We start from the raw sequence: 27,470 nt of genomic DNA on the forward strand, positions 1-27,470 counted from the left end.
TTTTTTCAGCTAACAAAGGAACTATGGAAATTGAAATAGATTTTTCCTGAGGTAAATACCAAGTTTGTTCACATGCTATTTTAATGATGTTCATTGTACTCCACAAATCACTTATTGTGACTTCCAACTCAAAAATGACAAAATGCATTACAAATACTCCAAGCAATTGTTCACCCTAAAATGAATTTAAACATTCAAACAACATATCATAATACATTTTATAGTAAAACTGACATAATTGGTTTGGAATGATAGTTAAAATGTAACATTTTTGGGAGAACTATTCCTTTAAAAGAACTAGAACATTCCCATGTCATGAGACAGAGAGAGAAAGAGCAGGTAAGTCTCAAACCTGTTGTGTTTTGATTGAATCAGAAGGAGGCTGAAGGAACTGCCGGCCAAACTGTGTGTCGAAGAGAGATAACATTGCTGTGAGTGCAGCCCCTTTCAGCTCCTCTTCTCGAGTAAAAAAGCACTTACTGACTGTCTACACCCCACGATGAAAGCCTATAGAGACTGAGTCACCCTTAAAGAAAAGACTAACACGATACCTCTTTCAAGCACTCTGCAGACATCTGGAGAGGGGCGCCATCGCATGAAGTGTCCCGACACAAAGCGAGAGACATCTGTCTACAGGAAGAAACACAAGCTGAGATGAGCAGGGGTTTATTAAACACGGATACATGGCTTAATGGCAAAAGCATGTTAAACAAGAGGAATGAAACAATTCAAAGCAAAACTGAACAAAACGGCACAGAAATGAAGCTACTCAAAAAATATTTTTATAATAGTGTTGTTGCTAATAAACAGTTATTGTAATATATGCAGACAGTCTTGGAAGTGGTGACGTTTGGCCACTTTAAAGCATCTAGCTTAGTTTTAGCACTGATTGTGCACTAGAATACTTCAAATTCAATTCAACACGGAATGTAAGATGGATAGTTAAATACAAACTGTGACTGTAAACATTGTTTATCTTCTTTATTTACCTGTTTTGATTTACACTGCTGAAATAAAGAATAAAAAAAATGAAATGCATCAGTATCTACAGTTTGTGACAGTGAGGAAGAATCTGAAGTTGATAATAGTCAAATCAGAAACTGGAACGATCAGTTCCACACAAAAGATGCTTTGGAAGTGATTTCTTTCACTGTTTTTCACACTGTCTATCTGTTTCTGTTATACTACTTGTCACTATTGCTTTCCTCTCCCTCTCATTTATCCTCTCTCATCATCTTCCATCCCTCTGTTGACTGCCATACATATTTATAATGCATCAAAACTTAAAGAACACACAGTTTCTCCCTGTTCACACATTCTGTGTGTTTGTGTGCACATATATAATCTGCAAGTTGTCATTCTGCTTCAGTACAATGGTACTGAACATGTGATGACAGCTAAACACCCCATTAGTCATATACATCTAATCTTTGAGGTTCGTAAGCAGGCACTGTTCATATTTGATCACAACAGATCGTCCCTTTGTATATGGATCTCTGCATTAAACTAAGAAATTCACGTTTCCATCATCTAAGGTTTTTATTTTATGACTATACAACAAACCATCAGTCTGATCAGTTGTGGCATTCTGCCATGAAATATTCTGTGTAATCATTTGTATTTAACAGTTGTTCTTGACAACAGTGTTCATCTCCTACAATGTGCTAGTTTCAAGTCTTGAAGTGATGCTGTCTCATTTCAAAATGGACAAAAATAGATCATGTCCACTGATATTTTTTTTAAAAATGTACTTCAATTCAAACATCTTTGAAGAACCATGACTTTCTTACCTTTCTTCTTATAATCTGAAGAATTATGTTAAAGTTAGAATGTTAAAGGTTCATTATGGAACCATTTAGACAAAAAAGTTATTCTATGGCATCGTGAAGCACCTTTATTTTTAAGAGTACATATATTCCACAGTGCATAGCCAAACTCTATGCAGTATGCTTGACACTGTGAGTTTGAAAACAACTAACATTACCATTGCCTAAAGCAAACCTACTGTGTGAATTTTCACGGAGGAACTGACTGAAATGTCCATTGCCTGAAGGGTATCTGTATGTGTGTGTGTGCAAAACATGAAACTTGTGTAGGCTCTCTACATAGGTAATATTCTGATCTCTGGCCTTCAAATCAATGAGGGTCAGAGATTTGCATTTAACCTGCATATCATTATGCAGTCAAGAGCTCTATTTGATAGGGTGCTCATGAGATGCAATCCTCCTAAATGCTGAGCACAAACATGGCAAAAGTAGGAGATTTGATTTCATGATAATACCTACCCTTCTGAAATACTGCAAGATCACTCACTTTAGTCCAGTTGTTGTTCTCAGCCATTTAAAAAGCATGTCTTTATACTCTGTCATCTCTAAAGATTTAGGAAAATTTCATTCATCATGATATGACCCTGTTAAGTTCAGCAAACACAAAGTGCATTCCAACATCGAGTTTGAGTTTCTTTCTAGATGTATAATCAAGTTTCCATTAGTGATCCTCCACTAAAAGCCATCACTCAAGTGCCGAGATTGGACGTAGTTACACAATGCCTCTCTATCTGACACATTATTATCATAGTCCTTATTTAATCCTTTATGAATCTTTTATGAGTCTTGGGTAATGCCCAGAGGCAGACTGATTGTCAAGCACTTTTTCTTTTGCTGTCATAAGCCATTGTTATTGAAAACTTTCTGAACATGATTTCAAAGGCAAAATGAAATTATATAAAAAGAAAACAATCATTTGAAGTATTGAATTATTATTATTATTTAATTTGGAAAGGGTTAGTATAGAGAGATCAGGATAATATTTGAAATTGCTCTGCATCATATATGCATAATACCTTGTTCAGTTTTATTAATGATTTCGGAGGATGAGAACATATCATGCAACCTAGTTTCTGCCAAGTTAATGTGTGCCACAAGGGATGCTTTTTTCAGCAATAAAATACACAAAGTACACTTGAAAATATTGTCAAATTTAATTAGATTAATTAAAAGAAGCAATTGGACCTGTGTGTGCCTCTGCTTGCCTCCCTCTCTCTCTATTTACAGTACAATAATGATGATGTCCCTCTGATTCTCGCGAGATTCTCTCTTTTCATGTGCTTTTGATCTGCAGTTTCACAGGTCAGGAGGCATACTCTGTCATATCTCTGTTGCAGTGAGGGTCATTTGTCAGACACCAGAGGACATGTGTTCATTACCACAGAACTTCACAGGGATGTGACCCCTAGTGCCTTCCAACATTTGAAATGCGGACACTCAATCACACACTTACATTTTTGATGTAAGCTCCTTTCATTAAGTTTCATTAGTCGGTAGGTCGGAAGGTCAGTTTTGAGAAGTTATTTATTTATTTATTTATTTTTACGCAAAATGCGATATCTGCCAAGTAATTTTTTCATGTTTTCTCCCTTTCTTTCCAAACCACAACAAACACTTGTCTCTTCAAAATGCAATTTATCCACTCAGCCAATCACAGCGGACCATCCCACACACTCTAGACAGTAATGGCGGCACTTTGAATATACCCGGCATACCCTAGTTGTCCATATCTACTTTACTATTTGATCAACAAACAATCTTAGGGCTGCACGATAAATCGCATGTGTTTGTCATGCGCATCTTGTCAGTAAAGTAGTTTCTGTGATTAATAGTAAATCTCCATCCCGTGCTTTCAGATGGATACACCATAGATCCATAGATCACTGACAAGCTATGCAATATTGTGTGTATAATCACAGAAGAGTCGCATTTTATTATGAACGATGTCAATGTAAGTGTTTTTATTAATGCCTTTTATGTTTTTGTTAATACAGCTAGTCAACTAAATGAATGTAACATGGCAAAGACGAATGCACTTTGGGAAGTTGAATGTAAGGAAAATGTAATTTTGGAATTTCAATGGTCTAATATGATGTTGTTCATGATAATTTTCTTTTATTGCTGTAATTAATTTATAGCATTAAAAAATGAATTCATTTTTGGAGTGATGACTGATTGAATATGTTTTTGGGCCAGTGCTAATATATATATATATATATATATATACATATATATATATATATATATATATATATATATATATATATATATATATATATATATATATATATATCTATATATATATATATATGTTTGTGTGTGTGTGTGTGTGTGTGTGTGTGTGTGTGTGTGTGCGTGTGTGTGTGCGTGTGTGTGTGTGCGTGTGTGTGTGTGTGTGTGTGTGGGGGTGTGTGTGTGCGTGTGTGTGTGTGTGTTTCTGTATATGAAGAGTTCATCATATGACCGCATATACATAACTATATGTACAGTACCCTCTATAAGTATAAGACAAAATAGCTTTCTCTGCTGTGGAGTCAATACATTTGCAAATATGATTAAAAGATCATAACTACTCAAAACTACAGAATGTCACATTTTATTATTAGGTCTTCCGACACAAAAAAGGTTTTATTTTATTTTTTTTTGTTTTTTTTATAAAAAGGACATCACTTTTAGGGTTCATCCCGCTATTTGATATGAGCATAAGTATTGGAACAGTTGAATTTAAGGCAGATGTAAAAGGTTAAAACCTAATATTTCGTTGCAGATCCCTTGGATGCAATTAGAGCAGTGAGTTTGCAACCCATAGACATCACCAGACTCTTGGTCTTATGCTTTGAAATACTTTTCCCAAGCCATTAATGCAACCAGTTCCAACTGTTGCTTGTTTTGGGGAGTTTCTGTCTTTAGTCTCCTCTTCATTTGGTGAAATTAATGTTCAAATGGATTTAAATTTGGAGATTGATTTTGGCAATCTAAGACTTGACACCACATGCATGCCCATGCAATGACACAACCTCAACCAAACTTTACAGATGAGGTTGTATGCTTAGCATCATTTGCAGTTTCCTTTTTTCTCTTCACACATTTGCTTTCCAATCACTTTGATAAAGGTTAATCTTTGTCTCATTGGTCCTCAACTCCAAAACTCTACAGACTCACATTTGTGAATAACCTTGCCTTTCTATTGTTGGTGCTGATCAGAGGTTTGTATCTTGTTGTGTAGCTTCTGTAATTCTGTGACAAATTCTCCTGCGGACTGCAGCTTTCTGGAAGTTGTTGGTGATTTCAATGACATGTTTTTAAGGTTCATGTTCACAGCTTTTATGATTTGTCTGTTTTCAACTACTGTTGATTTTCTCAGCCGATCAGGTCGTCATTGGTTGCTGATGTTGCCGGTAGTTTCCAAACTCTTGATTTATCCATGGCCTTTGGTTTTCCTATAGTCCTAATTGACTTCCTGTTTTCTTTTACATCCAAATTGCTTGCTTTTTATTTCGGAGTCGGCTTCCTCGTCTTCATCCTGGTTTGTGTGTGTCATCGTCGAATGCAAGACTTAGAATGCAGAAGTAATAGATATTACTGATAAAACACATTCCCTGCCTTTAATATCTGAAGAATTAATGCAACAGGACACAGCTGAGCACTTAGAAAGACCTGTGAGGCAACTGTTCCAATACCAAATCTCACATCAGATAGGGAGATTAAACTTAACTGGTAAAGCATCTTTATGTTGAATCACCCAATAATAAAATGTGACATTCTGTAGTTTTATCCCATATTCATCTTTTAATTATATTTACAGATTTCTTGACTCCACAGCAAAGAAAGAAAGAAAGAAAGAAAGAAAGAAAGAAAGAAAGAAAGAAAGAAAGAAAAATGGTCCAGCAGGTTTACTTGACAGGAGATCCTTGATCGTTTCTTCCCCTGTATTTTTTTTTATTTTTTTTTTTTGACCTTTTCACGGCCCTGGGGTGTGTAATCCAAATATGTCTCTCTCTCTCTTTCTCTCTCTCTCTCTCTCTCTCTCTCTCTCTCTCTCTCTCTCTCTTTTTTTTTTACAGATAATACATAATATAAATAAATAAAGCTTTTTTATTTTTATTTTAATCCACTCTAGCTGAACCATTTGGAAAGCAGCCGTTTCTACATCATGGAGCTTCGGTCTGGCTCAGTGTGAGAGAACAGAAATAGATCTGTCACTACAGCCCTCCAGATCAAGGGATTTGGTTAGGACAGAGCAAGAAATACTATTAATAATCTTTCATTGCACAGAAAAGTATTATAATACTAAAGACATCCAATACAGAGTGGCACAAAGTGCTTATGCACATCCCATGCGCAGAATAAAGCACTTGAAACAACACAGAGTCACAGTGCGCATGCTACTCAGCCCTTAGTTAGCACAAAGGGAGGAGATATTGATAAATAGTTTATTAAATATTTGCGTTAGTTTATTGAGCCTTTTCTTTTAACAGTTTTTAACATCAGTTCATGTGCACTCTTGAAGAGAGTTTCATAGTTTTGACTGTAGTAACCGAACGCAACACACAGTTTGATTGCTTAATGGAGGATGACTGACAAATTCAGCAGAAAGAATGCGTCTCTCACAGAGAGACAAAGGAGTTTACTTTAAAGGCTTGTGAACTCAACTCTTTGCGAAATGGAGCTTTGTGCTCATGTATCCTACCTCTCTCATTCAGCACAAATGCAGATATACCATAATATTTTCATATTTGTGATGTAATGTATCTGAATTCTAAACTACTATTTATTTTGTAAATTATAGGGTTTGTGTTTCAATTGCATTCCAACGGTGACACAGAGGCAGGCGCTGATGTTTGGTTCACTGTATTTTATTTTGATAAAGAACCTACTGCGCTGTCAAGTTAGCAATTCTGGAAATGATTTTTGTGTGTGTGTGTGGTTGCGCGCCCGCACGATCAATTAAATGGTTTCCTTATACCAGCAGAATCAACTTTAAACACTTATTGTCTTATTAATAATGCATCGTTGTATTAAAGGTCTGTTTTTATTTAAATGTAAAATTAAATTAAAAATTAAATTAAAAAATTTAGTTTTAGAAATTAAATTTATGCATTTAGCAGATGCTTTTATCCAAAGCGACTAACAGTGCATTCAGGCTATACATTTTTACCTATCTATTTATGTCCACTAACAATGAAACAAAACATTGTGCTTTTTTAAATTAAAGAAAACAAATAGGATGTTGATTTTTGCCGTTTGAGATTCCTTTCTGTGAACAAATTAAGCTTGTCACAAAAATTAACTAAAATTCAGCGTATAGGCTACATTATGTGTGGCACAGATTCCCCCCCCCCTTGTTTATCTGTTTACTGAATCAAATATATTTCAGGAATTTATTTCTTGCATGTATATGCCTACTATATATATATACACATACTGTACATAATGTAACAACATTATCATTAACAACATAATGTAATAATATTTTGTATTTTCACATCTTGGTGGGAAAAAAAGTTATATGTACTACTTTCAATTCAAAATAAATGAAAAGAAACCGAGCATATATTATTTATTTATTATGTTGTACTGAAATCCTATGAAACAATGACATCTGTGTACCGTTCCACCCTAAACACCATAGAAACATATACAGTATGGCAATAAACAACCTTTATGTTAAAATGTGTAGGTGAATAAACAGTGACAGTATGGCTCATTTTTGACTGTCACAATCCTTATCTCACCGATCTATTTATTGCTTGCAGTTGCAAGAAATGAGATGTTTGGTGCCAGCTAAAGTCATTCGCTAAGGACACATCTGGTTGCAGGCTGCCCTCTGGGCTCATAACACCTGGAGGAAGCCTTGGGGACGCTGTGTCTGGCTGAACCTTTACAATGGCCCCTGATCTATCTGCAGTACTGTACACTACATTATTGATTTTTCCATACATTTCTGCCATATGTACATAAACTGACAGTCAACATTGATAAGCTACTACTAAATATTGTAGAAACGTAATTTTCTGTAAAGTTGTTTTGCAACAATTTGTATCGTAAAAAAGTGCTATACAAATAAACTTGAACTGAATTTAATTATATTTCACCTTCACTCTCACACAGTACTGTAATCACTATTCAAATAGTAATTTTAGAGCTAAACTTTATATTTGTATGTGTAAAATACATCTGCAGAGAGATGTATATTGTGGAAGTCAACTTAAATGAGTAATTAATGTGTTTTTCTGCCAGGGGCATAATGGAAATACAATTTATATTATGAAGATAAGACCAGGGCTGCATTCGGAAATTTCACTCTTTATTATTATAGCGTCATTATTCACTTCACTGGAAAACTGTTATGCGGATGGTCAGTGTGATTCTGAAGTATGAATTATGACCTCACAGGCTGGGTAAGGCATGTGACCACTTTATAATACGGTTAGATTACATTACGGTTATCTGTTAATGTTAGAATATATTAAGTAACGTGTACAAAAAATGAACAGTACTTATTACAGTATTTATTAATACTTCTTAATGTTGGTTAATGAAAATACAGTTGTTCAATCTTAGTTCATGTTAACTCACAGTGCATTAACTAATGTTAACCAGCACCACTGTTGATTTTAATAATGCATTAGTAAATGATGAAATTAACATTGAATAAGATGAATAAATGCTGAAGAACTATTGTTCATTCTTGGTTCATGTTAACTAAAGAAGTTAACTAATGCATGACGAACCTTACTGTAAAGTGTTACCATCATTTCTTTATATAGAAAGATTAGTAGACGCTTTTATTTTTCTAATGATTTCTATCTTATTTTCATTAATGTATTTTGTAAGAATACTAATAGTTAACAGAATTAACAGGTTTATTTTTATAATAAATTTGTATAATGTGCACCAAAGCTTTTTTTTTTTCAAGATATTGTTTTGTTGCTAAATTATAATGTCAGCTAGTTTAATTTCATAAAAAGGGTTTGCAAAATGTCTAAATCCCTGGTAGGCCTTCCGGTAGGTATTCTTGAGATTTTTGCAGCACCAAAATTAATTTAACTAGCCAAATAAATGAATAAATGAATTAATTAATGAAATTAATGAAAATCAGGAGTTTATATGTCAAACAAAAATATTTTTAATACACAAACATCAACAAATATAAAGGAAGGAATTTTATTTCACTAATTTACAGGGTATCTGAAGAATTTTTCAAAATAAATATAAGGCAATTTATTACCCATTTAAGTTAAAATGAACACTGAATGAGTGGTGTTCGACAATTTCTATGGTAACATACAGTATTGAGCCATAAAATGACATGATTTACAGCTCAAATGCAGGTTTTCACAAAAACAAAAATATTATACAACAGCATTTCAGCCTTTAGATCATTTTTAAGGAAAGGGATAAATCAAGCATATAAATTATGATGTCAATTTAAAATGTATAAATAGTATTGTCTTAATTGTTTAGATTTTTAGGACGCACTTTAACTTCTTTCTCATTTACAACTCTGTGTGTTTGCTGCGTAAAATCATGAGTTGATATTTTGCATTGATCTGACCATAAACAGCAATAAAGGCTTGTCGGAAGTGTCGCTTTAGGAGTGCTAAAATATTGTGGTTTCACCAGTAACAGCTGCACACAAAGCAGCTCTGTGCTCATAAAGGCTGATTCATCAGGAATTATGTAAAACTTAATAAAAATGCCAACGACATGTTTCTGAGAATAGTCGGTTTCCTTCAGGTATATTCAAATAAAGACATGCGTTTTAACATGAAACTTGCAGCGCTCATATTTATTCAATGACATTATTGCCTTTTGAAGTTTATTTTAGCCATATCACCACTCTTGTCTTTCCATCCCAAACTGTAAGCCCTCTTGAAATTATAATTAATAAGACATTTAACGTATTTAACGCCTTAAGTTTGATACTAGTTTTTAAGGACCCATGCGGGAGATCTGACTGGAAAACACAATAGCCCCGGAACTTCGGGCTAGCAATTTTGTGAGGCCTGCATAGTTTGTATATTTTTATTCAAATGCAGTATTAATATTTTTTAGTGGTGTCGAGAAAAGAAAAAAAAAAAAAGAAAAAAGAAGAAAAAAAAGCACTGTTGTGAGATTGGTATTGGCCGATTTCTTAGAATGTTGAATATTCTAAGTATATCCTAAAAATATTCTACACTGCAAATTAAAAAAAAAATATTAAAAGTAAAAAAAAAAACAAAAAAAAAATATTAAATAAAATATTAAAAAAAAAATAAAAAATAAAAGACAGCATCATAATTATTTACTGAAGCCTTAAATTAATCACAATTATATAATGAAGCCCATAAAAAAAAAAAAAAAAAAAAAAACAGACAATTCATTGTGATAATCGGCATTATTGTAAAAGCACTAAAACATGCAATTAACCGCAATTTTGAATCCCCATTTTTTAATTGATGTCCACTGGCATAAAATGCATCAAAGGTTGCTAAAGTCAACAGACTTCACTACTAGACCTACCAATCTCTGTGTAAAAATATAAATAATGCTGCCATTTTGCTGAGGTCATTTTTATCCTGCTGTAATTTGGCTCTGAATCTCAGGTAAAATAGTCATTTTGACCCACCTGTACAAAATTGACCCTTTAGTATTTCAACTACGAAATGCTATTTTTTTATAGATTTACTTTAAGTTTTGCAATAGCAATTTACACCCATGTGTAAAAATTGATATTACAGTCATAAGGTAAGATTCAACCCTAGGATGCTAAACTTAAATGATCATTAGACTTTTAAATGACATCTTGAAAGTGAGCTTTGCCTTAAGGAACCTCTTTGAGCATGAAAATGCCAAGTTTGCACACTCCCCGCTAAGAGCATTTCTGTGTTATATCTTAGTTACTCCAATCTTCTGGGAAATTGAAATATTTGTGATGTCCGGCCTTCATAACGCTAACCCCCACCTCACCAATGACGGGACAGAGAAGTCACAAAAGTGTCTTTTTGCCCTCATGTTGCAGATTAAATGGATCACATTGCAAAAAATGACATCATGTGACCAGCAACAAGGACATGGAAAACACACAAAAAAAAAAAAAAAACATCTTAACAGCTCGAGGTAGATGCATATTTGAGAGGCATGTATTAATGAGAGGTGTTCTACATGATGCTGTCACTCAAACATGCTCTTTTCCCCAGAGTTTTCCATGTCAGCTCAGCTGTAAGTGTAGAAAACAAAGCTGTTCTGCATGTTGCACTTTAAACGCCAAAAGTGCTGTCAGCAAGACGTAAATGCATGTTAAAGAACTGCCCCATAGTGCTGATGAGGTTCTTAATGCAGATCGGGCATGACACTTGACTCTGGCCCCTGGATGTTTTCCAGTGCATTATCAGCCTTATTCACTGTTCCAAACGCTGTGTCTACATTAACCTTGGAACGGAAGGAGTCATCCAAGCATATCAGGAGCAGCAATGGGCAGGAGTTAGTGGAGCAAAATGGCTTCAGAAACTCATGCAAATTAAGCCTGTATATGTATTCATAATCCCATTACCTCCAGGCAAGGATTATTAAATGGAAGAAACATAGGCTGTCAAATTATAGCTAGTTCATTGTGTGATTCAAAATTTTTGCCTTTTTTTATTATTAGCAAATGAAACAACAGAAGAGATTAACCACTCTTTAATGGACAGGCTATATTGTTCAGGCATGACTTAAGGGAATGTTGTTTATTTAAATTAAAATTAGTGTTCCTGTAGCTCAAATGGTAGAGCATTGTAAGGTTGGGGGTTCGTTTCCCCCGGGAACACATGATAGGTAAAAATTGATAGCCTGAATGCACTGTAATTCGCTTTGGATAAAAGTGTCTGTTAAATGCATAAATTTAATTTTTCATTTAATTTAATTTACAATGGCTTGAGTAAATCTTTCTTGTTTTACATTTTTTACATTTTTTTAAATTCATTTTTGGTAGGGAATGAAGTAAAACCACTGAGTTTTTTTTTTTTTTTTTTTTTTTTTTTTTTAACAAAAGGACTGTTCAATCAAATTAATGTAGTAATTACCATGCCATGTCATGATTACCATAATTTATGAATGACAACCTCTGATTTTCAGTGTTGTTTCTATGGCAACTCTATTAATGGGAAAAATATGTATATATCTGTGTAATCTGAGTAGTTCATATACAAAATAATACAAGTAATGTGAATGCCTTATTAAAAACTTAATTGTTTATCACCAGATTGTTCTTACATTATTAAGAGTTTAATGACGGTCAATAATAGGTCAATTACAAAACAACTACATTTTACTGGGTAACCTGCTGAGATTTTTTGTGTTTTCCCATAACATTGCATTGGTCAGGTGGCACAAGATGAAGAGATCTAAAAAAAAAAAAAACGACGTAAATGCTTTTTAAGTTGAAATCTCATAATTATGCATCTATAAAATGGCAGGTGGTGTGACAGGACAGACTTTGGTTTCACACCAGAAACTGCATGACAAAATTTTTATTTTCTGTTCACATAAGCCCCCCAACGTTGTTTAGATGAATGGATTTATGGGAACTCTAAAATGCATTTTTCAAGTGGCGTTACTTATCTTGTTTCTCATTCTGAAGGGTTTTGCTGTTCATTTCAACCATGAACCTAAAGAAGACCTCAAGCCGTTTTAATATTGCTCTCACCTAACAGAATATCTAGGGGCTTGGCAGAACTATAATTTGTTATTGATTCAGTGGTACTATATTCACTGGAGATGCACACTGTGCTCGTAGATTCTTAAACTAACACATTCCTACAAAGGACAAGAAAAAGAAAACTTTACTGGCACTTTTGCACTATGCTAAATCTGCAGCAGTGTTAACATGTCACATTGAATGAACCACATTTGGATTTACATGAGTCATGATAAAACGTGATGTATTTGTTTAATGGCAAATGAACACTACTTTGAGTTTGACAGACTAAGCATGATCGAAACCACCAAGAGCACCAGGCGTTCACAGTTAAGTCTCAAAATTTTCCCCAGAGAAACACATCCTCCCACATTCGCTACATAAAAGCTACTGTGGAAAACAAGCAAGTTGAAATTGGTTTCTGGATCCTCATCAGTGAACAGATATTTACACTTGAAACATTCTAGAAGTAGATATTAAGCATATTTATTTACATGTTTCTCTCTCCACTTATGATATCAGATTGATGCGCTGTCACTGCAAATAACATTTGTGAATAAGCTAGTAGACCATGCATGTCTCTTTCTATCTGTAATTATCACAGGTGCAGGTGTCTGTGAGCACATTAGTGAATCTTAACACAGAGCGATGCAGGAAGGCCTGGGGGAAATCTGTGGCGCTACTGAAGTGAAGGAGAAATGAATTGTAATCGTCATCTTAAACCCATATTACTTATGGAAATTGACTCGGTGGTTGGTTTCTCTTTAATTATGTTTTTCCTATTCGTGCATGTGAAGATTCAAGAAGGAAGGGTAAAATAAGTTATTGTTGTTAATTGATTTGCAAGTATTCCCAGGACACAGACAGCTTCTATCTGGTTATGAATAGAGACATCACTACTGCAATGGAGTCACAGTGATGCATCACTGCACCAAATGGGGCTATGGGGAAACAGCAAGCTGAAACAATAGTGCTTGATAGTACACAAGCAAAAGATTTATTGATGCTGACATTGAGATTCGATTGTATTCAAATTGAATGCTTTACTGTTGACCAACTCATACAACCTTACCGGTACAATTTTGTATGATTTGTCTAGACCCCAGTGATGGGTAGGTTTAGGGGTGGGGTTAGTTGTAGGTCATTTGTACAAATTCATACGAATTGTGCAATTTGTAAAATTTGTATGATTTATAACAAATCGTATGAAATTGTACAAATGAGGTAATACAAATTCATACAAATTAGCCATCTCTTAAAAATGTATGAATTGCCATGAGATCAGGCTGGATTTCGAAATCAATTTGTTATGCACTACTTCTAGATTTCTCTATATTAGATAAAGCTCAATTTTGAAAAATGAAAATTACATTAATTTGTTCTGTTTACCTGGAAGTTGGTTTGTCATGTCTTGCGAACTGCACTAAATTCTAACATGTAAAACTATCAAACCATACTGAAAGAAAAAATATTACAGAAAATTACCGTAAAAATGCTACAGCAAAACCTGTCAAGCAAACCTTGATTAAGATCTGTTAAAACATTAAAACAGTCTCTAAGCACAGGGGTATAAATCTAAGCACAGGGGTATAAATCTAAGCACAGGGGTGTAAAAAGGAAGCACAGCGTCCCGTCCCGTCCCTTCCCTCTAGCAGAGATCTGCAGTAGGCATAATAAAAGGTTCAGGCTGTGGAAATGTGCCAACCATCCTAAACTTGCTCTGGTCCTTTTATGTCCTGAAATCATATCTTGAATCTTAAAAAGCTTTAACTGATCCCCCCCGCCCCCCCAAAAATAGCTTTCAAATTAGTAAATCAAAAAATAAATATTTAATAATCAGAAGACAATTATCTTTGTAGTGTTGTGTATCAAATACTGGCCTTGTGATGAATGAGTCTAAGGCCCTCTATGCTAATCTTTTCCAACTTTATTTGGTCCATACTCCCATCATTCTAAAAATAAGGCTTGAACCAGAAACATGTCTATTCATATTATATGGAATATCATTGAGCATGTCACATCGTTTAAAGAGATGCCAGAGCTTGTTTATCCTTGCATCCTCAAATTGTGCAGAGGTCAGACAGATCCGGCCACAATTTCAGAAAGCAGTTATTATGTCTGATTTTAAAGTAACTGATTACACCTTGTAACGTCAACCTGCAGCCTTGACACACTTTCCAAATCTTTTTTTTTTTTTTTTCTCAAATGTGTGTTTAACTGTTTAGAACGCTCTAATAAGTGGTAAATGCCTTTTTTTTTCTGTTTTTTTTTTTTTTTTTTTTTTTTTACTCCCTGGAAACTGCAGTTGTTAAGCCCCTCCTGAAAAAGAGCAAACTCGATAACACCATATTGAGCAATTATAGACTGAAATCAAATCTTCTTTTTATAGGCAAGATCACGGAAAAGGTTGTTTTCAATCAGCTGAACAGCTTCTTCAATTCAATCTGGTTTCCGATCACATCATAGCACAGAGACAGCACTCATAAAGATAATAAATGACCTTCGCTCAAATACTGATTCCGGCAAAATATCAGTACTGGTACTACTCAATATCAGTGTTGCGTTTGACACTGTTGCATCACATCTTACTTCTAGAGAGATTGGAAAACTGGGTCGGGCTTTCTGGGATGGTAATCAAACGGTTTAAGTCATACTTAGGAGGAAGGTTTTGTTATATGAGTATAGGTGACAAGTCTAAGTTGACTTTGTGGAATCTCTCAAGGCTCAATTCTTGTGCCACTCTTGTTCAACCTGTATATGCTCCCACTGAGTCATATAATTAGAAGAAACCAAATTGCCTGTCACAGCTATGCAGATGACACCCAGATTTACTTAGCCCTTTCGCCTAATGACTACAACCACATTGACTCCCTCTGACAATACAATGATGAAATTAACAGCTGGATGTGCCAAAGCTGTCTTCAGTTTAACAAAGAGAAAACAGAAGTCATTGCATTTGGAAAAAAGATGAAGTTCTCAAGGTGAATGCATACCTTGACACTAGGGGTCAAGCAGCAAAAAAACCCAGTCAAGAATCTTGGTTTCAGCAGTCAGTTAAAGCAATGACTAAAAAAAAAACATTTCAAGATTTTTTGTTACCAGTCAAGACTTGTAGAGACTTGTTCATACCTTTATCACCAGAAGGGTGGATTATTGTAATGGATTCCTTACCGGCCAACCTCAAAAGACCATAAGACAGTTGCAGCTCACATAGAACACTGCTGCCAGGATTCTGATTAAAACAGAAAAGAATATCATATAGCATATCACACCAGTCCTCGGGTCCTTACACTAGCTTCCAGTAAAATTTAGGATTGATTTAGAAAAATTATAACTCGTTTATAAATCACTCAACAGCCTAGGACCTCAATACATTGAAAATAAACTTAACAGACCACTTATATCATTAGGATCAAGTCAGTTAGAAATGCCAACAAATAATTAGCAAATGCATTTGTACGCCCATTTGTGTGCCCATGGGCATGCTGGTCTAAAAAAGAGGTGTGTTCAGGCGCATTGCTGGCGCATTGCTATTTTAAGGAGCTGAAAATAGACTGCACCATAGACCAACTTAAACCTGGTCTAAGGTCTAAAGGGCAATGGCGCAATATTTTTTTATTATCTATAGAGCGCGTTGGTAGAAAATGCACCTCTGGGTGGGTCCACAGTGCGCATAGACTTTGCTTATTGCACACAGGGATGCGCATCACACAAACATGCAGCATCACACAAAAGGATTGCAGTGTAAAGTAATATTATTGTGTAGGCTACATAAATATACAAATTTAATGATGGATAATCATTGCATGTATTAGAATTAGGCTACCTATTTGAAATTCAGCCTATTACTGCTTATAATGATGAATTCAATTTTTAACTTCACGCACGAGCAGATCGGTTTCTTCGCTTGAGAAGCGTTCAGCTTTTCCGCCAACAAATCTGCCCATGGTGCGAGCGCATCTCGCTCTGAAAGGGAATGGAAGATGACACTCTGGTTGATTAATTGAACGTTATGCCCATTACTTATTAAGAGAATAGGGACAACCCATTTCAGAAATGCTTCCCGTCGCAAGGACCGTTTTTCCATCGTTAAAATAGCAAAAGTGGATTTGGACATGCCCTAAGTGCACCTGCGCCGTGCGCTTTACACTTTGCATTTAGATCGTTAAAATAGGACAATGACAGTTTAATTTACTTGGCAGTCAATAGGACAGTCACAAGCCTCCCGGTTTTTATCCAAAACATCTTAAATTCTGTTCCGAAGATGAACAAAGCTTTTACTGGTTTCGAACGACATAGGGGTAAAATTTCATTTTGGGGTGGAGTATCCCTTTAATTGATTGTGATGCAAATAATTTAATAGAAAATAAGCTACAAAAGTGTTCTCAGACTTTTGGAGTCCACTGTATATTACGTTTCATGTGTCAAAATGTTTGCCATAACATCTCATTAATCATGATAATATACTGACAAATCTAATGTGTTTATATTATATATTTGTATTTTATAGGTTTATCTTTCCAAATACAGTGCTTTATGGTAAAGTCTGCTCTATGGGCCCATGGCAGAGAAAAACTCAGAAAGCAGGATCTGCTTTTGACAACCAGCAAATAGAATATGATAGAATTCTTCATCACAAGCTACTGATGTTTGATTTATGACCTTACACAGCAAACAGAATATTGAGGACCTTGCCAAAATTGTTATTTTCACATCATTCAAACCTCCGTTTTCATAAAGCATTGAATCAATAACCAACACTGTGGAAAGTTGTGGATTTTCATTCTCTTCCTTCTTCTCTCTTTTTTTTTTTTTTTTAAGTTCTATGTACCCAAGGGCACAGGAAGGTCTGCTGTACCTTCTGGTTTTGGAATAATGCCTCACTTTTGAAATGCAGCTTGAATGTGTCTGAGGCTTACCTGTCAGTCACACACCTAAGCACAGAGTTGCAATCTCCACTCTCCTTCTTCACCTCTCCCTGTCCTATTTTCCTCTTCCCTTCTGCTTCTTTATCACCTCGCATGGATAAAACAAGAACAGAAGTGAAAGTTGAGTGAAGCCACAGGAGCTGCTCATCAGTAAGTCATTGCAACATTTAATTTGCAGAGTATTCAGTGATTACTGCATCCCTGTAATATCACTCCCACAATTCCCAGGGAAGAGGAATTCAGGCTGTTGTGATAACCGCTATACCGCGCTATTGACAAGCAAACCGCAGAGGAATGCAACTACTCCAGCAACCATTTTTCATAGGGTTGTGCCCTTCTCGTTTTAGACTTTGTGCATGTGTACTGAATATTAAATAAATTAGCAATGGTAACAATGTGTACTATGATAATTTGTACAGAGGTAGATTTGCACTTTACAGACCAGCGAATCAAAAAGATTGTCATGTCCAAGGAAAGCCAAATCTCTGTCATAGCACTGACTCATTGGTCAGCTAAGCCTTCTAACGTGGCGCTCAAAGTTAAAGGTGCCAAAGAATTAAAAAAATGTTACACTGTTGTATGACCTCCATGTGTGAAAACAACCAGCCTATAATGGTAAAAAATCCACCCACTCATTGTTTTATAATTCATATAAACAGTATCTCCACACAAGAAGTTACAGCTTTCTCGCTATGACCTCATACTCGGGGAAAGTCCCACCAATTTGTGATGCTCTTTGCCCTATTAGAATATGCACAGCCTTGAGTAAGAAACAGCAGTCCAGCATTACAGTTTTCTTGCTATAGCTGCTAGGGATATATATATATATATATATATATATATATATATATATAAAGACAAAGAGAGAGAGAAAAGAGAGAGATAGATAGAGAGAGAGAGAGAGAGAGAGAGAGAGAGAGAGAGAATTCAGTCATATTTGAAATATTTTTTCTAATTTAATTCTTGAACTTAGCATCATACTGGTCATGCCCCTCCCCCAACTGCTAACTGGGTGTCCCATATTGGCATATTTCTGTCCTTAGGCAATTGTACATATGAGCAACACGTGAGCACAGCAGTGTGTATTTTTTTCACCATGCATGTTAACAAGTGAGGGCATTCACATCAGGAGCAGTGCGTGAGTGTCAAACAGGGGCATCACATGAGCAGAAAGACATGAAAACTGACCAGCTTCTAAAAACAAGTTTATAACTGACCAACTTTTAAAAAATGTATAGTTGTCTTTATAAAGAAATATGTAGTTTTGGAGCCACTGCTGTGACGCTGTACAAATGCTTCCAGTGTGTCTGCTGCAGCTGCAGTGAGGATGAAGCTCAAGCAAAAAAAAAAAATAAATAATAATAATAAATGGAAGGGGGCAAAGCTCATTATCATTTAAAGAGACATGCACTGAAACAGGTCGCTATGAACAGCTGTTCCCTTTCAAAGGGAACTTCGACAATACGTCAACGACGCTATGGGGAACGCCTCAGGTGTGACAGGTGTCTGAAATCAAATATCAACTCACAGCAATCATGCTGACCGGCGACAGCCCTGAATCATCAGCTTGAATAATGAGCGTGGGACCTGGATATAAAAAGGGCGCCTTGAAACCATGACAATATCCTTTTCGTCTTCAGGGACTGTTTTGTCTGATTTAAACGTCTGCTTACAGCGAAGAAATGAAACGCACATCTAAGGCAAGTCCTAAAAGTTTTGTGAAATGTGCTGACCCGTGCCCAAGATATTTGTCGCCGGGTGACACTCACGAGATGTGTGTGTACTGTTTGGGTGAAGAGCACGCACAGGATGCTCTTGAGGGAGCGTCCTGTGCAAATTGTGAGCGTTTTCCTATGAGAACGCTCCGGTCTCGTCGGGCTCTCTTCTCGAGGGAAGAGAGTTCAGCGTCTGGTCCTCGCGGATCGGGTCCCGCTCGTGCCGAGGCAGAGCGGCGACGCGCTTCATGGGGCTCCCAGATGGAGCTCGCTGACAGTCTCGAGAGGGGCGTTAACCTCTCCGACGCGTCATCGGCTGACGAGAGGGAGCTGCAGGTGGATGACGGAGACTTTTCTCCTACTAATACTGCAGCGAGTGCTCTTCAGGCCGGGCAAGAGATGGCTGAGGAGGATGATTTAGATCCTCAACCTCGTCAGCCATCCTGCCCCGTGTACGCAGAGCTGGTGGAAGTTATGGAGCGCGCCACTGACAAACTTCAGTTGCCATGGCGGCGCGCTCAGGGAGAGATCGTTCGCGGTCGCTTGGATGATTGGTTTCTCCCTGAACATAGACCACCAGCTCAGCAGAGCCTTTCATTCCTTCCTGATCTCCATTCAGAGATCGAGAGGGCATGGAAGAAACCGTACTCTGCCCGTATTCATCGACATCAGCGGGGCAACTTCGCTGATGTTGAGGGGATCGGTGAGTATGGTTATGTGTCGATGCCGCCCGTTGAAGAGACGTTTGCAAACTATCTCGTTTCTGGGCGGGTGTCGACACTAAAAGTTCCGACTCTGCCATCCAAGCCCCTTAAAGCCACGGCTCGCTTGAATGGCAGAGCGTACACGGCAGCAGGTCAGGCTGGTGCTGCCCTTCATACCATGGCAGTGCTCCAAGCCTACCAAGCTGACCTGCTGCAGGATCTTGACCAGGGGGCAGGGCTGTCCCCTGAGGCAGTCGCTGAGTTGCGCCGGACCACAGATTTGTCCCTCCGGGCCACTAAACAGACGGCTGCCGCGATCGGCCGATCGATGGCGGCGATGGTGGCCACAGAGAGGCATCTGTGGCTCAACTTGGCTGATATCGGGGAGAGAGAAAAATCCCTTCTCCTTGATTCACCAGTTTCGCCTGCTAAACTTTTTGGCACCTCCGTTGAGGCGGTGGTTGGAAAGTTTAGGGAGGCGAAGGAGCGCTCAGCTGCATTTAAGACCTGTATACCTCTGAGATCCGGGCCCCAGCCCAGGCAGGCGGGAGGACCTGGTCCGTCTTGGTCTGAGGACCGTAGGCAGGACCAGAGGTCTAGTGTCGCCTCTCGTGCCCCCCCTCCATGGAGGAGTAGGACACAGAGGAGGCGGGCCTCCCGCAAAAAGAGGGACTTAAGGGAGGTCATTCAGCACAAGCGCAGCAACGCTCAGCGGAAATAGGGTTTGATCTCCCTGGAGGGCCTTTTTCTACCAGCCCTCTCCCTCTTCTTGACTCCCCAGGCGTTTACGTTACACCAGCCCTGGGGATGGGCCTTATGATGAGTACTATGTTCTGATGGCCCACCGTAGCAACTGGTTGATGTGAGCGCCTCTTTTAGGCATGTAAAAGCGGTGGACCCCAGATTCATTGAGAACTCTCTGGCGAGTCTTCACTCCGCACGCCGCAGGTGAACTTTTGGTTTGTAAAATTCTGTGTGTATAACTAACACTGATTGTATTTCTCTACAGACCCTGTTCCCTGTATAGACCTAGGGGGTCATTCTTAGAGGAGCAGTTCAAGTATGGACTTTAGGGCCCTGAAGCCTCCCCCAGTTGGTGGCTAGAACGAATTAGGAAGAAGCTCAAAGAAGATATGGCTTCTGTGCTGAGTATGTGTTGGCCTTCCTGTCATAACATTTATATGCGTGGTGGGCCACCGCTCATTTCTGTTTAGCCTCAGGGCTATTAGCCACCCAGAGGGTAGAGTAGTTGGTCTTCCTAAAAAAAAAAAAAAAAACTTTTTTGCTTTAGGTTTAGACTGACCCTGGCGCTACAGATAGATCTTCAGATAGATGTCCTGCCTATCGGTTTGTGACATTGGTATCCTGAGTACTCGCTCCCCTGAGCTCTGTTGGGTTTCAGTAGGTTGAGTGTTTTCACGGCCTCTCAATCAAGTAGGCTGTGGCTCCTCCGAGCCCTCAGGTAGATCTATGCTTGTAGGTCGGCTCTCATCCGGGCCGCCTCTGTAGCTGGCCTAGGCTATGCTAGGGATGTTGGAGGCGTGTTGCTAAGTATAGCTGCCACATTCATTATGTGTTAGGCTTCCTCCCCTTGATTTCAGCCTCCTCCCTTAAATGGGAGTTGTTGGCCAAGGCCCGCCCCTTTCTCTGCATTCAGAGGTGATAGAGTAATGCAGGGTGGTAGCTGAGGTAGGATCAGTCTGGCAGGGTTAGGCCATCTTTCGCTCTGCGAAGTGAGAGTTTGTCAGACCCTGCCGAACAGAGATGTTTTTGGGCCTCTAGAGCTGGCTCCACTCAGCCCGTTGAGCTAATCGCTCGACCGATGGGTTCAAGTGGGTTGGCTTGCAATTTAGCCCCCCCGCTCCCCTAGGCTGGGCGCAGGACAAATCCCTGTCACCCTTTGGAGCCACTTGCAGGCCTGCTCCCTGTCTAACATTGCAGGGGCATATGGTTGTTACTCCCCCGCTAACTCAAGGTAGTTTTGAGTAGTCCATTCTCAGCTCTGTATGTATCTACCTCACACCACGATGGCTCCGGTTGAGCAGGGAGTTCTAAACTACATTTCATTCCGGTTTTTGAACTCCGCTCCCTTTGAAGCCAGAGCATTGCCATGGGCTGACGCCTATGCATTTAGTAGGTAGGCCCCTAATGGGGCCTCCACTAGGCAGAGTGGCGTATGTTGTACTCCCCTGCTATAAGGGTATTGCTATTTGCTGAGTACACTGCCTCTGGCAATGTGATTAGGTACCAGGATGCTGTAGCAAACAGATTTCTGCCGCGAAGGCTGCACAGTTGGGTAGTAGGCCCCAGCAGGCCTCCTTGACGGAATAGCCCCCAATAGGGCTCCTAGGCCAGCTCACCTTCGGTGGTTGGCCCTGGTAGTTCGGGCAGAAGGCTCACTGCTGATTAGTAGGCCTTAACAGGCCTCCTCTGAGGTGGGTCGCAACATTGTGGAACATACACTTGGACAAAACTATAGGAAAAGTTTTTAATAGTATGGTTCCAGCAGTGTTCGTTAAAGTAGCAGAATAGACTCGCTATCAGCTAGCAGGCTCGACCAGGCCTCCCTGTTAGGCGAGTCCCCAGCAGCAGTTACATCCAGCTGATTAGACTGTTTCAGGTAGTAGGCCTCTTCAGGCCTCCCTGAAGGTGGCTCCCACATTTTGTGGTGGTCAGGTAGTAGGCTTTACTAGGCCTCCCTGAGGGGTTAATCCCACACACTGTGGTTACTAGGTGGCAGGCCCCACAGGCCTCCCTGGAGTTGAATTCCCGCTTCTTTGAACTGTCAGGTAGTAGGCCTCATAAGGCCTCCCTGAAGGCAAAGCCCCAAAGACAGTCAACTGGACTGCCAGTCTGGCTCACTATCAGCTATGGTTTTCAGGTAGTAGGCCTCTCCAGGCCTCCCTGAAAGTAAGCTTTCCTGCACTGTGTTTATCAGGTGGTAGGCCTCACTAGGCCTCCTTGAAGTTGAGCTCCCACATACTGTGGTTGTCAGGTAGTAGGCCTCACCAGGCCTCCCTGGAGTTGAGTTCCAAATGACTTTCAGTTTCCACTTAAGGTGGTTATCTGGTAACAGGTAGTAGGCCTCTCTAGGCCTCTCTGTAGGTGAACTCCCACATATCGTGGTTATCAGATAGTAGGCTTCACCAGGCCTCTCTGAAGGTGAGCTCCCACATACTGTGGTTGTCAGGTAGTAGGCCTCACTAGGCCTCCCTGGAGTTGAGTTCCAAATTTCTTTCAGTTTCCACTTAAGGTGGTTATCTGGTAACAGGTAGTAGGCCTCTCTAGGCCTCTCTGTAGGTGAACTCCCACATATTGTGGTTATCAGGTAGTAGGCTTCACCAGGCCTCTCCGAAGGTGAGCTCCCACATACTGTGGTGGTCAGGTAGTAGGCCTCTCCAGGTCTCCCTGGGAGTAGTTTCACGGTGATGCTGGGTTTTGTAAGCTAGTGGCCACTTACTTTCAGTTTAGCAGTCCTTATCAGGCAGCTACCGGAGGTGAGTTTGCGCCCTGGCTCGGCTCAAGTTTTTATTCTCTGCTACGGGTTCCCTCCTGGAACCTTTTTATCCTGCTACAGCCTGGTTGCCTACCAGGTAGATCTTATGCTCCCCTCACTGAGGGTCAATGTGAGTATGTGGTCTCCTGAGTCTGGTCAGTCAGTCGTAGGCCTCTCATGAGGCCTCCCCGTTAGATCAGTCCTTAGGCCCTCACAGGCCTCCTCAGTGTTTTTTGAAACACAAACACTGGGTAGATCCGTGGATCGAGTAGAGAAACTCCCCTCGCTGGCAAGGGTTGTAAAGCACTATGCTGAGTCATACTCTCCAGGATATCCCGTCTCTGAGATCCGGGCCGAGTGGTTCACTGCCTGCTCCGCAGTTCCTCGGGCTGGATGCCTTCCTAAAGGCAAGTGTCCAGAGGCTCTGTCTTCGGACAGACAGGAAGTGGCCAGTCTGTAGTGTCTTATGTAGTGACACCAGGTCAGGCCTGCCTGGTGGCATTTCAGGTGGTACATTCCCCTGAATAGTGACTGGCTGGGGTTCCCTAGCCACATTCCCTAGAAGGGACCCCTTCTAAGAAGTTGAAGTTGTGGTTCTAGGCCCTTGAGCAGGCCCAGGTAGACCTTTCACTAAACTATGTTTATGGAGGTTTTCTGTGGTATCATATAGCTTGGGCTATGACCGTAGGGAGTGCTGTCACTGACAGCCCTGTGTGACCTGAGGGTGAGTGGTTCTAGCGTTCATTGAATTGCTGATTCTGACAGTTGTCACTGCCATTGGGCATGCACTCCCTTTAGCATGGCGGCGTGGGTATTTCGTTCCCCATAGCGTCGTTGACGTATTGTCGAAGTTCCCTTCGAAAGGGAACGTCTCAGGTTACAAATGTAACCTTGGTTCCCTGAGAACAGGGAACGAGACAATACGTCTCCAAGCCATGCCTCAGGGTCTGCCTGCCAAACAGTCCCTTCAGACGAAAGGATATTGTCATGGTTTCAAGGCGCCCTTTTTATATCCAGGTCGCACGCTCATCATTCAAGCTGATGATTCACGGCTGTCGCCGGTCAGCATGATTGCTGTGAGCTGATATTTGATTTCAGACACCTGTCACACCTGAGGCGTTCCCCATAGCGTCGTTGACGTATTGTCTCGTTCCCTGTTCTCAGGGAACCAAGGTTACATTTGTAACCTGAGACGTTTTTTGACCAGATAAAATGGGTGTTGTTTTGAATGACCATTAAGGAATTTTAACCAAAGTCTGGTAGAGAGCAATGCTCATTCATTTGGTGTATGATGCCCAGTTGTTGTTGTTTTTATTACATAACCATTTAAAAAGTAACCATTTACAAGTATCCAATGCTTAGTGATTTAAAACCTGATAAGATTTAACCAACTAAATTAATCAGACTTCCTAACATTATTTGTGAGGGACATACATTGTAGAATAGCACTTGTTGTTGGACCATGCATATGAAACAAAGTAGCACAAAAACTGCAAAGCAGGGCTGTATCCCACTGCACACTAATTGTTGAAAAAAAAAAAAAAAAAGTTTGTTGTACTGGAAATGCTACTTTGAAAATAGATGAACTGCTGCCATGCTACTTTTTGTTAGTTACTCCCTAACACCAATGTCAGGGGTGCATACATTCGCCTACATCATCTTCAAAAACGTGAAGTCTCCTACTTACTGGCGCGGCAGGATGTTCTGAATGGCATAATTGACTGCGAGGAGGCGAATGATACAAATCTAATGAGGAAGAAGAAACAAACATATTGTGCAATGTGTATTTGTGCGTGGGAAGCTGCCATTTTAGTAATGGATGTGTTTATTTGTGGCATAAACAGGGGAACGTGTTATGCAACTGCGCATAAAATGTGGCGCAGATGTCTGGGCCGAGCATCATGCTTAAATTAACAGAGAAATCAGATGACAGATATAGGGCTTGGGAAACATGACAGAATCACACACAAACACAGACATCTGCAAATAGTGTTTATTAATACAATTATTAACAATAACATCAGTTCTGACAACAGCAGCAAAACGGAGTTTGGTGCGCGAACGGAGTTGGTCATCATCCTGGTGCCTTTCACCTCAATTGTGCATTTTAAACAAAAGCGATGAAGTGGAAAACAAGAACAAGAAGGGAAAAGATGTTGAATAATAAGGGGAAATTAGACTCCTGCCTATGTGCATTTATCTGTAATCAGAGAGAGCAGCGGTTTGGCAGCCGCTCAGGATGTAAGAGTCGCTGTTGATTGTGGAGACTGGGGCCGGTTAAATGAGAGCTATTGTTTCTCTTTCACACATCTGTCTTCCTTTGTCATACTTTTAACATATTGTGTGTAGCAAGTCCTGCGCCAATACTCCCCAACACCCCCCCCTTCTAAAAAAATAACAAAATCATGTGTAAACGGTTAAATTTGGGTCAAATTTCCAAGTTACAGAATGTTGCATTTCTATTAAATGCTTGCATTATTCTTGCATACATGTACTTTTGGTGCATTAAAAGAATGTAAATTTTTGTGGTATAGTCTACTGACTAAAAGTCATTTTTTGCTAAATATATAAATATAAACATATAGAGATAAACGTCCATAAAGAAAAAGTAATAATAAAATAAAATAAATAAATAAATAAATAAAATAAAATAAAAAATAAAAAAAAATGACTCAATGACATGCACATTGATTTTATTCTGGCAGAATGCTTGCCAGTTCATAATCTAGTTTCTTGCAATATATATATATATATATATATATATATATATATATAAGGAGATTACAATACCGGATGTTCTGTTATTGCCACCCAAAGCAGCAGAGATTATGTTCCGATTAGTGTCCCTCCCCCTTTGAATGTGAATCTATAAAAGGCAACATGTTCTTGTCTCAACTTCACATTTAATTAATATCATAAAAATTGATTTGCTTTAGAGAGTCAATAAGGCATGCATGGAACATCTGGGAATGACGTGCTGAATGACTGTTATAGTCACAATGATTGTGGAAGCATATAAAAATGCTAATGAAACAAATCCAAGTATTACTTTCATTATGATTTATTTGGAGCTCATCCATTGAATGCATTGAGTATGGCGGAGTCTTAATGAAAGCTTTAAGATCCCTGTGTTATTCAGCACTTAATTTGATGGTCTTATGGTTAAAAAAATAAAAATAAAATTATATGTTGTAATTTCTCAACATTATGTTATTCCAAAACCATAAGAATTAGATTCATGTTCAAAAAGCAAATTAAGATTTTAATAAGATGTAACTGAAACAGTCATAAAGTTTGTCATTAAATGAATTCACATTAATCAACAGAAGTCTTGAAGAGATTATTAACATGTTAACACACATACACATTATTTTTACACAGCCTTTATGACCTTTCTGGTTTTGCTTACCTGGACTTCCTAATGGAGGACCAGAGATGTCTTATGTTTCATTTAAAAATATCTTCATTTGCGTTTTGAAGATTAGCTCAAGGATCAAGGTTTGGAATGACATGAATGTAACTAAATAATGACAGAATCTCTGTCACGATCTGTTTCAATTTAGGTTAAATTTATTTCAATTCAATGTACATAAAATTTCCAATTAACTAGTCTAGTTATCAGGGGTATATTTAATTACTTTCCTATTTAATTTGCCTCATTAACATTACCTGTGCTCTATGGGACGATAATGATAACGATAATTAATTTTCAACAAGATGGGGCAGGCAGAGCTTAAAAAACAAAAAAATTTTTTATCATTTATTTTGTTTTTCAACCAACCAGTAGCAAGGGCTAACTAGGTTATGCCAAACCCTGATGCCTTATTTGGAACTAGAAACATGTATCTGTCTAAGTAAAACAGGCAACTCATTGTTCTGTTATTGATTGATATTTTACTTGAATTAGTAACATTAGGTGTCTATTTCAGACATCTCTTGTGCTCTTACCTCCTTTTGCCTCGATCGATCATAGTATCCTTGGCACATGATGATGGCCAACACATGGTCACCGTCTACAGCTCCAGTGATCTGAGTCCAGAGTCCCACAGATAACAGGTGCAGCAGAGTCTGAGTGCTGTTTTACCTCCTGACATGTCAGTCTCAATCAAACCTCTCTGCTCAGTCTTCTCTCCCAGCTCTA

General features: G+C 38.7%; 1 long non-coding RNA gene across 2 annotated transcripts; it reads right to left on the bottom strand.

The window, feature by feature from the left end:
- Nucleotides 1-146: 146 nt before the first annotated feature.
- Nucleotides 147-27,470, bottom strand: LOC113062036 (uncharacterized). 2 transcript variants are annotated; one of them, XR_003278495.1, is made up of 5 exons: nucleotides 27,278-27,470; nucleotides 17,421-17,502; nucleotides 15,616-15,718; nucleotides 552-630; nucleotides 147-403 (listed from the first exon to the last, which is right to left on the bottom strand). It is a non-coding gene; the product is annotated as an uncharacterized LOC113062036 (long non-coding RNA). The 2 variants fall into 2 exon arrangements; XR_003278494.1 differs by having other exon boundaries at nucleotides 17,406-17,502.

The sequence above is a fragment of the Carassius auratus genome, chromosome 44 (assembly GCF_003368295.1).
Source record: "Carassius auratus strain Wakin chromosome 44, ASM336829v1, whole genome shotgun sequence".
NCBI classification, from domain to species: Eukaryota; Metazoa; Chordata; class Actinopteri; order Cypriniformes; family Cyprinidae; genus Carassius; species Carassius auratus.